Here is a 16,616-nt window from a genome sequence, read left to right as displayed (position 1 = left end):
ATTCCAGACTTAACAACTCTCACTGAAAGAGTCCTGCCAAATCACCATGAGTGTTCAGCCCTGCACTTCCACTGCTCTTATGAGACTGAGTGTCTGGTGTGATGGTAATTGCCATAGTATTATACTTCAACAATGGTAAACAACCAGGCAGTCTCAGAGGTTAACTGTGCCTGCTACATTATTGGTGATACTGGCACTTCTAAGAAAACTTTTGCAAGATTGGATAAAATGAAAAGTGCAAATCTAAATTTTGCAAAATGTCTAGCAGAAGATACACAGAAATGTACTTTATGTTACACATCAGAATTTTCATTAACTAAACATTTAAAATTAACCATGAAACAGAAACTGCTTATGAGGACAGGTTTGGGCCAGTATAAACAGAGGGAGATTGAATGAAGCTAAGCTGGGAGAAGCTGTCCTCAGCTGAATCACTGCCTGTCTGTGTACTCCTTAGTGTAGAGCAGACATGAAGGAAAAGGTCAGCTGAATGAGGTGAGGGATAAAAAAAAAAAAAATTATAATCTGGAGATCATTCAAGCATCTGGCATTGTGCCTCTGGAGACACAGACCTGGTGCTTCTGCCTATCTCTGAGCAGATGAAGTAAACAGAGCTTAAGCTATAGATGCATCACCAGTATTAAAAAAAAAAAAAAAAAATCTTGTAGGTGGACAAGTTGTCTGTATACTGTTTACCTTGTTCATACTATCAGCAATCAGAGTGAGTGTTCTTTGAGAAATGTGCCATTAGTTTTTGGAACCTAAGGCAATGTGAGACTTTTGGATGGAGCCTTGTATAGCAAACTAGCCAGAAATTAGCTTTTGAAGGAAAATGATAAGCAAGGATGCTGAAGAACATGAAACTGTAGTTAAAAGCTGAGTGCAGCAGAAAGATTTGACAAAGTATTAAACAAAATGAAAGATCTGAAGAAATTTAGTTTTCTATTTAGACATCATATTGGTGAAAAGAGCATTCATGTTTTTATATGTCAAATATTTAATCCTAAGTTTGTGTCCTTAAATGACATTTTTGTATCATGTGTCCATGCCAACCATGTCATGTCTCATGACTTATTGTAAGAGAAAAAAGGTACCAAGGCAGGCAAAAAGTTTCTTGGAGAATAATTGTTTCATTGATTGGTAACTGCTGTGAAAAAGGTAAATGTAAACAACACACTTACTGTCTTTCCCATCAGTTTCTTACTATATTTACTATTTCTCTCAAATGTTTTATTGTACATGGTGTGGGAAAAATATGTTTGTTCCCATTACTTGTTATTTATTCAAGTTGTGCAGTCTTTAAGAAACATTATACTTTGCTGAATTTTAAGATTTGATACAGATTTTGGAACATATCCAGCCAAATCAATGTATAACACATATTATAAAGGGATCTAAAAATATTTGGGACTATGAATTCACAATCTGACCTTTATTTTAGAGAGAGTAGAGAGAGAGGAAATGCCTCTGTTGTGAATGACTCAAAATAAACAAAGCTAATGCATGAGAAAAAAAAAATCTGTAAGCATGACTCTAGCAAGAACTCTATAATTTTGTTTGGATCAAAATGCCTTGCCTAATCACAACAAACAGAAATAACAACATATGAGCTATGAATAGATTGTTCTAAGATAAAGAAATAAAAAATAGATGGAGAAGTCAATTGATGTATTGCATATAAATGCCCTTTATTGCTTATTAGTGAGATATTAAATGGTTGATTCTGCAGTGCATAAGGAAGAGCCAAGTGTTCCTGTTTCTACATCTTTCTTCTCTTTGGTTTTGATCTAAAAGTCACTTCTCAGAAAGTAAGACACTGCAACTAGCGTATTTTAGTATATGTAGAAATCAGCAGAGGCAGATTGCTCTGGCTGCTGTCTTTGCTGGACAGCAGAGTAATAAGTGGTTACAGATTACATTTGGAATTATCAGTGCATTTCAAATTTAGCTTTTCTGGAGATTAACCAGTTTGTTTGTTTTTTGATGACCTCTGTCTCTGTTCTAATGGGTAGAAATATGATTGAAGATTACTTCTGGCTTAGCCAGACTAAATTTTCATCCCTCAAATTAGCAGTAGGATTTGGTAATCAAACAAATTTTGAAGCATCAGCACTTTTCTCTATACAGAATAGTATTCATGGTAGATTTCCTCAGGGTGTGTTCTGGGACTTCTGTCCTATTTCAACTAAAACAGGCAACAGTATTACTTTTATATTTAAATGTACGGCACATTAGAATTATTTATTTTGATATTTGACTTATCCTGGAGAGGAAAAGACCAAGCTTTCTATACCATATGAATATCCATTACAAGCCACTGAAAAAAATGGACCAGATATGAAGTTTTTTTTTTCTAAAGATGAATGTGAAACATTGTGAGATATTACTGTAAGAAATATTTTAATACTGCTTAATTACAAAAATGACACTCAGAATTATGGGCAAATTTTGAACAAGTACTTTGTGGATTGAAGTAGTAAGGACAAAATATTTCTGCTTCTTAACTCTGTCTCTGGCAGTCAGAGACCATGAGTAATATCAACCCAAAACATAAGTAGGACCATAAATAACATCTGAGTTTTCTGTCATTTTTCATTTCAACAAAAACATTGGCTTTGGATTATACAATTTCCACTTGTGTCAATATTATCAAGGGGAGGAGGGATCAACTGTGATGCTGATTAACAGAATCTCCAATGATGTATAGAATATTGTCAAATAATACCCTCTATTTCCAAGACAAAAAGAGTGGGAATTTACATCTAGATGACAATATAATAGAAATTGAAGTCTGAAATAATTCATCACTGTAAAAGCCATGATAAAATACTTTGTGTATCAAGAATGTCAGGTGCCATCAAAACTAATAACAAAGGCACAAGTGTCTGACTTTAGTATTCACATGCAAATCACTTCAGATTTAAATAATAAGATAAAAGACAAATTAAAATTGAGGGCTACATCATTATCCTTTTGATAACTCTAACATCAAAAGGCAGAGGAAAAATAGCCTTCGGTAAGCATACATTCCCCAAATTCACTTACATTGTATGATAAAGTGGTGATCCACTTGGAATGGAAGCAAAAACCACTCTCTTAACCTAATGTTACAAGTACCAGCACGCAGCAGCCTGTGGGAAAGAACAATCAGATAAACAAGCATAATATTTGTGTTTTTTTAATTCTCAGGATGTGACTTATTATGAAGTTAGAATATATAAGTGGAAAATACATATTAATTTAAGCTAGTGGAAATGTAATGACAGTTTTAAACTGTTTTCAGAAGAGAAAAGGAATAATCTGGAAGAATGCAGAGCAAACATAATGATATTATAATACAGAAGCAGACTCTTTTTGCTATAACTTTCTTACATGCAGAATTCTTCATATATTTGTTGTTAGTATAAAAACTGTGTGACAACGCTACTTTTCATATTTAATAACAATTTTGAATTTTTACAGAAGTGAAAAAGTTAATAGTCCTGAGTTAAGTTTACTGCAAAAATAGAAAAAAATGGGACAGAAAAAAAGTATTTGGTATTGCAAAAATTAATTTTCAGTTAGAAGTAAGGTCACAGTGGTCATTTACTTAACTTTGGACTTTATCCTTATGTAACTTTAGAAAAATTCCTTCTCATCTTTGTCCATCACACAATGTACCAGTTTAACCATACTTCTGACACTTGACACATTAAACAAGGTCCAAAGAAGACAGTTGGAAAAATGCATACAGGGGGAGAACAAAAACAAAAAGAAAAACAGAATGTATTTTCCTTAAACTTAGACTTCTGTCTAAAATTCCAGAAATATACATGTATACTTTTAGTTCTCTATGTCATTGTCAACTAAACAGTTCCTGGGAATTACTCAAATGTGGTTGATTTCAAGGTTTACTAAAGACTTCTTTAAACTTCTGGTAAATAGAAAATATCTGAAAAAGTTCAAGGAATCCTTTTATATTCAGCTATCATAAAAACTTGGTAGTATATGGTCATCTTGTAATAATTGCAATAGGAAGTTAGTGTTTCTGAGCTTCAGTTAGAGCTGTTATAATACTCACGAGTCTTAATAGACTCTTGAGTGAGATAGAGTGAGAACTTAATTAATAGTACTAAATTTAATGGCCATACCTTAATTTAGTAAATATTTTTTGTCATTATAATTTTATGTGTATTTTTATCCTAAAAATATAGGATTTCTAAGAACATTGTGTAGTTTTAAAGGGAACTGCATGGGTATACTGGCATGGATAAACAGCAGAACAACATGTTTCTTCAAAAAATATCAAAAATCAAGGCTTTTTAGAACTAAAATATTTTCTCCAAGTTTTTGCTAGTGAGAAAATGAACCTAAAAGAAATGTTAAAAGTTCTTCCGTAATACAAAAGCAAACATGTTCAGAAGTGGAAACTGTATACTGAGGAGACAGTTTCATATCCTTATAAAATGTTGGATTACTAAAATATCAGAGTATCAGAGATTAAAGTAGCAGTAGATAATTGTTAAAATGCTATCCAGTCATAAGTTCCATGATAAAAAACAAACAAACAAACAAATAAAAATCAAAGGAATAAGTAAGAAGTACAAAACAAGTAACAATGCCATGACCAGACTGAGGATTAATAAGTAATTGGTAGTTCTGAGTGAGAAAGGTAATAAAAGCAATTTTCCAATGTCATTACATCTTGAAAGAAGTGAAATCACATATAGTCTAAGAAGATGAGTGGATAATTTAGCATATGACTCTCACACGCTAATGCAATTCTTAATGCGATTTCAAAATCCAGAGCTTTCCAAATTCATTGTAGGCATAAATTCACCTCACTCTAATTTGTATATGTCACAGAAAGAATTGAGGGAACAAGTGATCAATGAGAAGACACACAGAAGTTAATGAGTAGTTAACTTCCTAGTTGTTCTCTGAACAATACTACACTAGAATTTGTTCTGGATCAGTTACATGATGAAATATTCACCTATAAATTCAACCCATGTGGTTTCAATTTATGAGATCTCTCATGGAGTTTGTCTCCTGAATTTTCCCTTTGCTCGTTTGCTGGCACTGCCAAAGAGAATTCTTACTTCTCTATATTGTTGTTACATGGAATAGAAGTAAGAAATTAGTGAAGTTGTTAATAAAATAAAAATATTTATATTGTGCATATATATCAGGAATATTTCAGGACAAATATTATAAAAAATGAGAAAAAAAGAAGGAAGAAAAAGAAATAAACAAGTCTGGGAAAAAAATACTTAAATGACATTCAATATTTTTCTTGTGTATCTTGTGTATCTGGTGATATGGTGATATATTTGCAAGAAGTGTGTATTCTAAGTCCTAAATGAAAGCAGGAGATCCTTTTCTTCTTCTTCTTCTTTTTTTTTTTTTTTTTTTTTGGGGGGGGGGGGGAGGGGGGGGATGTGATATTTTTGATATTTTACTTTGCCTGAGACCAAGCTAATAAAAGATTCCAATACTGGTTGATTCCTTGCTCATCAAATCAAGAGTTGAAATTAACTTATTCTAACTCTGAAAATTGTAACTTGGGTGCTCTACTTAATTACTCCTCTCTAAGTCATGCATAGACCGGAGCTGAATTGATATTTACATATGAATTATTTTAAAGCATTTAAACTAATTACTATACAATAGCTGGGAGCGAAGGGAGTGAAACAAATGTGTAGGCAAAAGCCAGAAAAGTGCACTGCAAAAAAATCCTTTTTCCTGTTTCTCTCACTTTCTTTTCTTTCCCTCCTTCTCACTCCTTTCCAAAATCTCTGATTAAATTCAAGTTCCTGGCCCCGCTTGTGTGAGCAGTACTGATCAGTGAGGAAGGGTGAAGTGAGATAACCTGGAAATGCTAATATATGCTTTTTATCAAATCAGATGTAACTGAGCCAATGTTGTCATACTACAGCTTCAATGATTGCAAAGAACAACATGACTGGGTTAAAAGAATATTAAAAGAACAGTCTAAATGCATTTTGGAAATCTGAAGTATCCTTGCATCTTTCTTCACTTCATCTTTCTTTGTATTTATGTACACCAATACCTAGTGCTTAATCTGCCTTGAAAGAACCATGTCATGTTTGATCCATCATTTTACCTCACACCAACCAAATGAAGTCTGAACTCGGCCACTTCTTTTTTAACTTTAAGCAATGCCAATTCTTACTTTGTGATTTTGCCTGAGTATTCACCTGATTTTGCAAACGCAAGTGCAACAACAGGCAAGCTTTTTCTATCTTACTTAAAGAATACAAATTTAGTATATTACCTAAATATGAATCTGAATTTGTTCTCAGTCATGGATATGAATCTGGATCCCAAGCCTCCATTTCTTTCACTTTGTGCCTTTTTTTTTTTTTTTTTTTTTTTTTTTTTTAATTTAAAACTTGGACGAATAGACAACAATGAGAAAAATCAGGAACATTTTGCAGCATATACTAGAACTGCAGTGCAGCATCTGATGTACAATAAAACTAAATAATAGTATGTCAATCTTGTGCTCTCCAACTAATTGAACAAGAATACATATATGCTTTACTACACAGTCTTGTTTGGAATGTAAAAGCAAAACTCAAGTGCATGAAATGAATCTGGTCAAAATCTTCGAAGTTAGAAGAAGGACAGTATCACTGAGAATACAGTGAGGTACATTTTTGCCAAGTTTTTCTGCAGAAAGAAAGAAAATACTTGATAAAGAATGAATTTTGTCTTGCAGGGTCAAAAGTCAGGCTATTACTTTTCTCCAGCCATATATTAGTTCAAAGTCTTCTGAAACGTTTCCATGCCTGAATTTTATGCTTTATATTTTTTCCACCTCACCAAGGAGGAAAAGCAAGTCATTCTGTTAAAAAAAAAAAAAAAAAAACTATCAAAGGGAATTAAGAGTGAAATTCAAGTGTCAAATCTTTGCTTGAGGTGAAGGGTTTGTACCGTAGTGACATAAAGAATAATTAAATGTTGTGTGTCTGCTTATCTCTCATTTTTGAGTCCATCTAATGCTCAAATATGAGATATTAAAGAAACTACTAGTCTGTTCTATCATCCTCTGTATAGTCTTTTAGGTGTTGCTGAAAAGCTATATATTCATTAATTGATTCTTGGGCAAAACTTTTTCCATTACTGGTTGAAAAAAAAAAAAAAAAGTAGTAATTAGATATTACTCTAGATAGAGAACATTCCTGTATATGGTCTAATGAATCTGTGTCCACTGCACTGAAATAGAATGCAGTACAATACAGTACAATACAATGCAATATAATATAAATACCTGTTTAAGTCATGCTGCAAAAACTCATAATCAGTTACAACTGAGTGTAACTAAATGCAAGCAGGACAATATTTTCTTGCCTTGAAAGTCTACGCAGTTATAAAATAGATAGCTTTTATATAGCTAAGAAAAAAAATCTGATGTTCTTTTATGAACTAGTCAGTTCATTTACTGCCTTTCAGCCACTAGTACTCAAATAAAAGTTTTATTCTAATGGGTTTTAAGTCCAATGCCTATACTCTAGTAATCATCTGTTTTTTATTATACCACAGTCTTATTTACAGAAAAGAGATTTTTCTCCCTAGGTCTTCCTTTGTGAATCTTAATTGGGTGTGTTTTTCGATGTGCAGGGAATAACAGCTCAATGGCACAATCTCTGCCTTGGACCCCACAATAGCATCAGTGGAAGGAGTGATATAAATCTCTCACACTTTAGCTTTCTTAATGTTTCAATCTCTTTCATCTTCTCCAATTAAAACCCATGTAACCGTGTTTTAGGGAGTTAGTTTGTCTTACATCATTTTTCTTGTGTTGTTGTCTTTTTTGTTTGTTTTCTTTTTAAGAAAATAACTGGGGCTCTTATTCTTCTTCAAACCTCCAGTCATATTTTATGTTTCAACAAGTTTCTTCTTCGGTCATCCAAATAGAGTTTCTGCAACAGAAATAGTTTTGGTTAAATTGAGGTAGGAGAGCATTTGACCATTCTGTAGAACCTGTTTGAATCTTGTCACATCACCCTCAGATACTCAGTGTTACGCCAAGGAAGAATGTTCATCCATGTTCTCCTTAGATTTTACACTCTGGCTTATCTCAGTTACACTATCTAATTTGGAATGTTAGCTGCAGCTTTTTAAGTTTGATGCTCATTATTTGCACTGCATTGGTTTCTTTGGAAACAATCAGAAGAATATGACTTTTGATGGAGACTTCTGCAGGACTGTGAGAGAAATTTTGGTGTTTAACATGGATGTTTGTTTATCCTTATGTTCTGATAAATTTCCTGTATTTTGTGTAACAAAACGTAATGACTTGCCCTGATGGTTCCTTCTACAAATCTATAACCAATACATTCTACAGCCTAGTTGCACTATTTACACAAGAAATAGAATTTAATGTCTTTGGCACATGATCCAAGTCAATTAACTTCAAATGTGAAATAATATATGTTATAATAATAATATAATATAATATAATATAATATAATATAATATAATATAATATAATATAATATAATATAATATAATATAATATGTGGTGAAATGTATTTTTCTCATAATTGAGGTAAGTCCATAACTACGCTTCAGTCTTTTTACAAAACTATGCTCAAGAAGGGAAAGAAGGATATGTTTAAATAATTTTGTATGACATGGATAAAAAGAAAAAAAAGAAAACAGAATTGTGGTGCATCACAGGAAATTGAATAAGCATAGAGTAAAATCCTCAATGGCAAATTAAATGATCGTTTCATAAAATTTTTTGGTATATTTTTAAGTACACCAATACATATTTCTAAGAGCAAAGACTCCTATACAGTATACTTGTAAACTGTGTTAAATAGGTAAACATTTTGTATTTTTAGATTTAACTTCTTAGATTTATGTACATGAGAAAAGTTCTCTTTCTTAGTACTCATGCACAGCAACTTCAAATATTCATATTCTAACATATGGTTGTAGAATGGTGTCCAAATACTCTGACAGAATCAAGCTTGAAAACAAAATAATTAATACATCTCAAAGCATTAATCAAACCAATTTAACCTCTCCAACTGGCTGGTTTCCATTTAATGCAAAATATGACATCCAATCCAACATAATTAGTCATTTTTAATTACTTTAATATCTGAATGAAGATGGAAAAACCTAAATAATTAAGCTAATTAGTGCACGCTTTCTGTTACATAAGAAAAGAAATAAGTTAATATGATTAAAATGAAGCTTTTCATTCTTGATTTTTTCATTTATACACATATTTATGTTCATGTGTATAGACATCTATTTTTATATTTTTTTTATCTAGCTCGGTCAACCGGATATAAAACTACAAAATGATACATGTAGTTTTGTATAATATCACATACAAAGACAATGATATATCCAGTCATTAAATAAGCACAGAGGTAAACAGCGTCTAAGTGTTTTTACATATATACATAATGGTGATTCCATCTAGTCCAATCTTCCCTTCCAAATTCTTTAATTCGTGTTATATCTTTCAATGCATCATTTTTTACTTTGTTTTCTTAGATAACATTAAATGCATATAAAAATATTATTTTTAGAACCAGATTTATACTTTTACTGAGTTCTTAAATTTCATAAATGATTCCAAACATAAAACTTGAAAGCACTGTCACGGACTAATGTGTTTATTAACCCACCTCAGTAACTGAATGACAAACCCAAAAGCTAGAGCTGGTAACTGTCAGAATGAACAGATATGAAGTTATAAATGACAATGATTTTAAAAGTATTCTTTCTTCAGAAGCAAAGTAATAGCTATGCTGTATTATATCTGTTATGTATAAAGGAGAGTTTTATGTATTCTTCTGTACAATAGCTGTTTGTTTGGAATCAGCAGATGTTTAAAACTATGGTGTGCCACATTTAGTCTAAAATATAGGTATAATTCCTGCAGTACATGACGCACAAGACTTGCTGAAAGCAAAGAGTGATATGTGAGCCCTAGACAGCATTCAGGTGGTTTCTACTTAATTTTTACTTCTTTATTGTTTTTTCAATTCTTAATTGCAGTTACAGTATACGGAAACAAATTGCATGCAATTGTCAAGCTGTTTGTGATTCAGAATTAATAATATTGTGGAATGAAAATTAGAATTTAATATCCCAAACACCAGCTGATTCAGCTATAATTCTCTCAGAACTTCTAAAAATCATTAACACTGATTCTGTCATTAGAGTTATCCATGGACACCTAAAATATTTAAAAAATGAGGTACATTCTCTGTGGCTTATAGTGAGGCTTTGAGCTACATTCCCCATGACTCATAATAAAACTTTGAGCTATTGTTATTCAGACTTTTGCAGCACTGATTTACATAACCTTTTAGCTCTTTTGAAAAACTGATATATTCCAGAGGTTTTCCATAGGCATACATATACATATTTTTACATAGGCATGCATATGACAGTTTTGTACTCAGTCATGTCTCTGCAGATACTTATTATTATTTAAAATACATTATTTAATAATTACGATTAAACAAGCATTTCTGGAAAGTAACCTCTGGATTATCTTGTAGGTAAAGTTATGTTGGATATCAGGAAAATGTTCACCAGAGTGTGGTAGGACACCGAAACAGACTCCCAGGGGCAGTGGTCACGGTATCAAACTTGACAGAGTTCAAGAAACATCTGGACACCGCTCTCAGAGTCATGGTCTGATTTTTGAGAGGTCCTATGTAGAACCAAGAGTTAAATTTAATGGTCCTTATGGGTCCCTTCCAACTTGGGATAATCTATGATTCTGTGATTCTAGGTGGTCCTGTTTTTTTTGCATTTTGGGAGGTCAGAGTTGACAGGTAGACTGTCCTAGAGAAACTCATCCATATCATAAGCAGCTCAAAGAGTCACAACTTTCTTGACACATAACACCTGTTTTGATTACAGAGAAAGTTTAAACATGAAGTGTTTCAACTGGAACATTTTAGAGTCAATAAAAAATATTTTCTAATGAAATTTTCCTAAAAAAAAGAAAGCTATCAGAAATTTCCTGTTACATACATTCCTGCTTATTTACTCTGATGCCTTATTTGCACTTTTGGGGCAGTATGTTAGCATTTTCACTTTTTTTTTTTTTAAATATATATATCTACAAAGCAAGCTAGTGGTTCTATAATAATCCCATGTAAAGCCAGATTTTCTTATACATATTTTGACCTGCAGCTGCTTAAGGTATCATTGCAAGGCAAAAATTATACTGCTTGAGTTCTTTATCTTAACATTCCTATCCACAAATTTTGCTGTATTATTTTTCACTTTAAACTTTGCTCTAAATTTCACAGTTTTGAAAAGTTTTTTTGAGACACATTACAATCTTGCAATATTTCTAAACCTAAACTTTTGGTACATCTTCCTGGACTTAATTACTGATTAATGGCATTTCCAAGTTTTGAAATTATGTGAACTGCAATACATAATAACTGTCGTGGTTTAACCCAACAGGAAGGTAAGTATCACACAGTCATTTCCTAACTACCCACTTCTCCCAGCAGAATGGAGGAGAGAATTAAAAAAAAAAAACAAAAAAAAAAACAACTAAAGTGTATATATACACAAAACAAGTGATGCACAATGCAATAGCTCACCACCTGCTGACCAATGTCCAGCCAGTCCCCAGACAGAAGCTGTCTCCATCCAACTCCTCACTATTTCTCAAATGTTGCTTTTTTCTTTGTTTGTTTGTTCGTTTTTGCATGATGCCATATGGTATGGAATATCCCTTTGGCCAGTGCAGATCAGCTGTCTGGGTTCTGTTCCCTCTGAGCTCCCTGTGTCCTCTGTCCTCCTCACTGTCAGGACAGCATGTGATGCTGAGCAACTGAAATGTTCTTGGCTCCATACCGTGCTATTCAGATGTAACTAAAACATCAGTGTGCTACTAACATCATTTTTCTACTAAGGAAAAAAAACAGCATTATACCAAACATTATGAAGGAAGAAAAAAGCTCTGTTCCAGATGAACCAGGATAGCAATGCTGTAGTTCCTTGCCTCCTTAGAAGGTAGCTCAATTCTAAAATTATTTTCAAATGAAAATATAGAAGGATTTTTGCAATTAATATTTACTACAAGGTCTTTATGCAGATCTGTACCACTGGAAATTATTGAACAAAGTGAGAATGACAAGAGTTTTGAAAATCAGGTACTTGAATTCAGTGGAAGAGATACATGAAAGAATTTGTCTAGCCTTTACCAGGCATTTGAGACTACTTCTGCTTAGCACTGTCATAAAACATGTGGTGTAATTAGCTGACTTCAAAGTCTTGCATACCTTTTATACAAAGACAAAATGCAGAACAGTTCATTTAAAACATGCATCTTATTTGCCTCTATTGACAGGAACAGTCTTGTAAAAATGAAGTAATATTTTTAAGAAATTCAAATAGATATACTCATGTAAAAACAATAGCATTACTAGTTTACATAAAATCTTTTACTATGATTTTAATGTGCACAAATATAACTACAAAAGACATTCTGTTTACTACTAAGGTAATGCAAATAGTAAACCTGATTTTTTAATAAAAAGAGATGAAAACCTAAAGGAAATATTCTTTTAAAAAATCATGAATTTTGTCATTGATTTTATCAACTAAGTAAAATTGGTGTTTTAACTTCACTATGAGGTAAATATATTGATTTCAAACTAAGGGATGTTGTAATAGCAAAGAGTTATTAGTACTAGTTTTACTTACAGCTTTTCCTCTAAAACAGCATTTATTTCCAGAAATAAAATATGATATATACATAGAACATTATGACACGATGCAATAGCAAATACAATAAGGAAAACATATTTCTGAAATCTACTAAACTCAGCACTAAAGCATTAAAGCATTGTTTCTGCTAAGACCTAGAACACCTGCTAAACCTTCTCCAGATAGCTCTTCTCATGCTTAGTTGACTGCCTATCAATAATGACAGGACTGCTTGTCATTATTTGCTGATCACATCGCTTCCTGAAGAATTAATTGATTGATTCATCGACGTCTTCTTTAGTAATGCAATTACTTTTCATACTGCTGAACTGATTCTCTGCTTTGTTGATAGTCCACTTATTGATTTTATTTGCTAGCTAATTAATCCTTAAACTTTGCCTCTTTTACTCCTCTCCGCTGCCTGTGTATTTTACTTATAATGAGTTTTACAACCTAATTGACTCTGTACCTACATGATTTTCTCACTTAATTAATTGTGTTTACACAATTAATTGCTTGATTTATTCACCTCTAACTAATTGATCACTGATTAATCTTATCATTTCCTGGCACTGAGTTGCATAAAGTTTGGTGACCTTAGTCACACACTGCTGGTATTTTTCTAGAGCAAACTGTGTTTCTTTCTTCCTTTCTACCTCTCTTCATCCATCACCATCTCTTCTACCTATTAATATTCTTTTAATTTATTTAGAAAGACTTGACTGGGTTTAACTGAAGGGAATGGATAGAAATTTGATGAAGACTGCAATTTCTCCCCCAGAGAAAACACTCAGATTCAACTGTGTTTCAATTTGTGTTTCAAATCCCTTTAAAGTTCACCCATCTGCTCTAGTCGGCTTCCCTATGTATGAAAAGAATCAAGTCCTAAATGACAGTATTAGTTAACTACTGGCATGTTTTGTGTTCCAAATTCTACAATAAAAGTACATCTTTTTTTTTCTAACTTGTGTTTAAAACACTGTGAATAAATTGAACTATACCTGCTGACAACACATTATTTCCCTCAAACCTAACATAGATAGAATAAGCACAAATTTATAGCATTGAGCAAATAGAATGATACACATAATTCTGAGATATAAGCAAATAAGCAGAAATATTGAATTCCATTTTGTTTCAGTCCACATTATAAAAATGTTATGTTAATGTGGACATGTATAATTGATGTTCTATATTAAAATAGAATATATTAGACTAGACTAAAGAAAAAGGTTAAAGACTGTCCATATTCAATTTTTGATATCTGACATGCTCTGAGAAATTTGATCTAAAGTAGTCAGGGAGATGAAGAGGCTTAGTTAACCTTAGAGCTTTTTACTTTATCTTCAAGAAAATGATGACGAGATCTGAAGATTCTAGTCTTTGGAAAAGCGCAGATGTGGTACTTAACCTTAAAAAGAGGAATACTGTAGATCTATAACTCTAAAATTTCATTTTCTCAGTGGTGAAAAAAAATAATTTAGAGATATCTAGAAGGAAACAAAGAGATATGTGAAAGGACAAATCATTTCAGAGTAATTTTGTTTCTCTTTATAAGAGGTTAAAAGCTTTTGTGGATAGGACAGAACAACAATGTCACATATATTGGTAATTTAGTCATAGATAAGGTTTCCACAGTCATGCTTTTGAAAATAGATCATGATTCCACAAGCATTTTAGAGGACTATTTGAAGTTATTACTTAAAATAGGAACAAATTTGAAAAAATAAGTCCAGAGTAGTTACCATCATTTTGGTCTGACAAATTGGCAGGACACCAAAGGCAGAAATTTTGGATTCTAAATTTGATATCAGTCAAAATGTCACAAAGGTTTTATGAATTAGTAGAATGTATATTAGATCTGCAGATGAAAGTAAATTCTGCTCAAGTGGCAAAGAGGTCTAGACATCGTATCTGTATTTATAATTTGGAAAAATAATATAGAAAATATAATTTGAATAAGATTCTGTTTTTTACACTTAATATACAAGTTTACATAAATTCAAGACATAGTATGACTGACTTAACAGTTTTCCAGATAATTACATGCAAATTTTGTATGAGAGATTTAAAAGTTCAGTATGAGAGAATATTACCATACTGTTATGAGGAAGACAAACAAGATACTAAGATACACAGAATAGTTCTATATATGTAAAAGTTGCAGAATAGTCTTAAAGTGTTGTTCTTCAGAAGTAAAGAAGGAGTTGGAATATTGTGACCATTTCAAGGTGTCAGCTTTCCAAGCAGGTTTGGGGCACAGTGAGAAAAGTTATTACAAGCCTGTTACAATAGGCCTAAGGAAGACCTGAAGAAATTGAACTTCTTAAGTCTAGTAAGAGTAACCTGACACTTTTAGTTGTAGTTCAAATTCTTCTTCATGTGCTCAACTGATAGTTCAAGAAACTATGGCCTTAAGTTGTAGACAAGGCAAATTACATATCAGAAAACACTTTCAAAATGCAAGGTTAGATAAACTCTGACTCTTATTCTTTAGGCACAGTAGAAATTATGAACAACAGCCAAATGTGATTACTTGTTGAACAACTGATACTGTCACAGGATTTTTCTTTGACAAATTCACTCTTCCCACAACATTCTTTAGACTTCTACACGCTTATTTTTTCCATTTATGCTCCAGTTTCATTAAGTAGAAATTCATAGTAAAGCATATTTTTTCAATTTATTCTGGATTATCAAAAAACATACTCCCAATAAGGGGTTGAGTTTAGTGAAAGACAGACTCTTTAAGCTCACTGAGCAAGCTGTCACTATTGTTAGGTGAAAAATGGTCATTAAAATGGGATTCCAATGGCAAAAACTAGATTTTTTTTTTTTTTTTTTTCCCCTCAAGGAAATACCAGTCACTCATTGATGTATTCTTCATTCTTCATTCACTTAAGTGAAATAATGAAAACCTACTCTTCAGTCCAATTTCATTGAGATTTTCAGTGCTTTTGCTTGGGAATATTTAGAGCTGATAGGTTCTGTAAAACATTTGCCTCCAGACTAAAAGCTGAGCTGCTTACTACTTTCAGATGACAACAAAAGCATCAAGATCTTTTGAAGAAACAGTATTGCAGAGAAAATCTGGGTACTAAACAAATACTTTTAATCTTCCAAGATCAAGCATAGATTGACAATATATTTTGAAATGCTTTTAATTCATGTGTGCTTTTTAGACTTGTCTTTCCTATCTGTAATTCTAGTAAAGTCAATGAGGTTTCATATTCTACACAAACAAAGAGAAAAAAAGACAATTCAAGGTTGGCTGTATGTAAGAGTTTATGATGGATAGGGGCTAGTTTTGTATGTACCAAATCCAGCATTACAGATCATGCAGGTTCGAATGGACATTCAGAAAGCAGTAGGACAACTACAAAATCAGATAACACATTTACGGGAAATATGAGTATGTACTTACTTTCCCACAAAGCGAAGTTCCTCCTGGTACTCAAATGCAAATATTTTAAATGCACTTCTTTCTTTTTAATTCCTATTTTGGAAAATTATTCTGGGACACTGTGAAAATCTTAGCTAAGAAAATAGAAAGTCTTCAGGATTCTGTTATAACAACCTGAAAAATGCTTAATGGTTTGGATGCAGGCTGTAAACCCATGCAAACTCAGATGGAGTTTTGGTTCTTTGTAGATAGCAGAATGTGTTGACAGATTATGAGATGGAAATAGTCAGTGGAGTTTTCAAGACACAGAGACCTGAGATAAAAAGAAAACAGAGTATTGTCATTTTATAACAGCTTTAATCATGCATAACGCTCTGTTCTAATGAATATGTATGAGACACTGATGAACATGAATGATTGATATCTATGATTCACAGACTGAAGAAGCTTATCTATATGCAGATTAAGTACCTCACAGAAAACTATTCTTCCTCTTCTC

Source organism: Gallus gallus, chromosome 2, assembly GCF_016699485.2.
Source record: "Gallus gallus isolate bGalGal1 chromosome 2, bGalGal1.mat.broiler.GRCg7b, whole genome shotgun sequence".
Classification (NCBI taxonomy): Eukaryota; Metazoa; Chordata; class Aves; order Galliformes; family Phasianidae; genus Gallus; species Gallus gallus.
Note: the sequence above shows the minus strand (reverse complement) of the source record.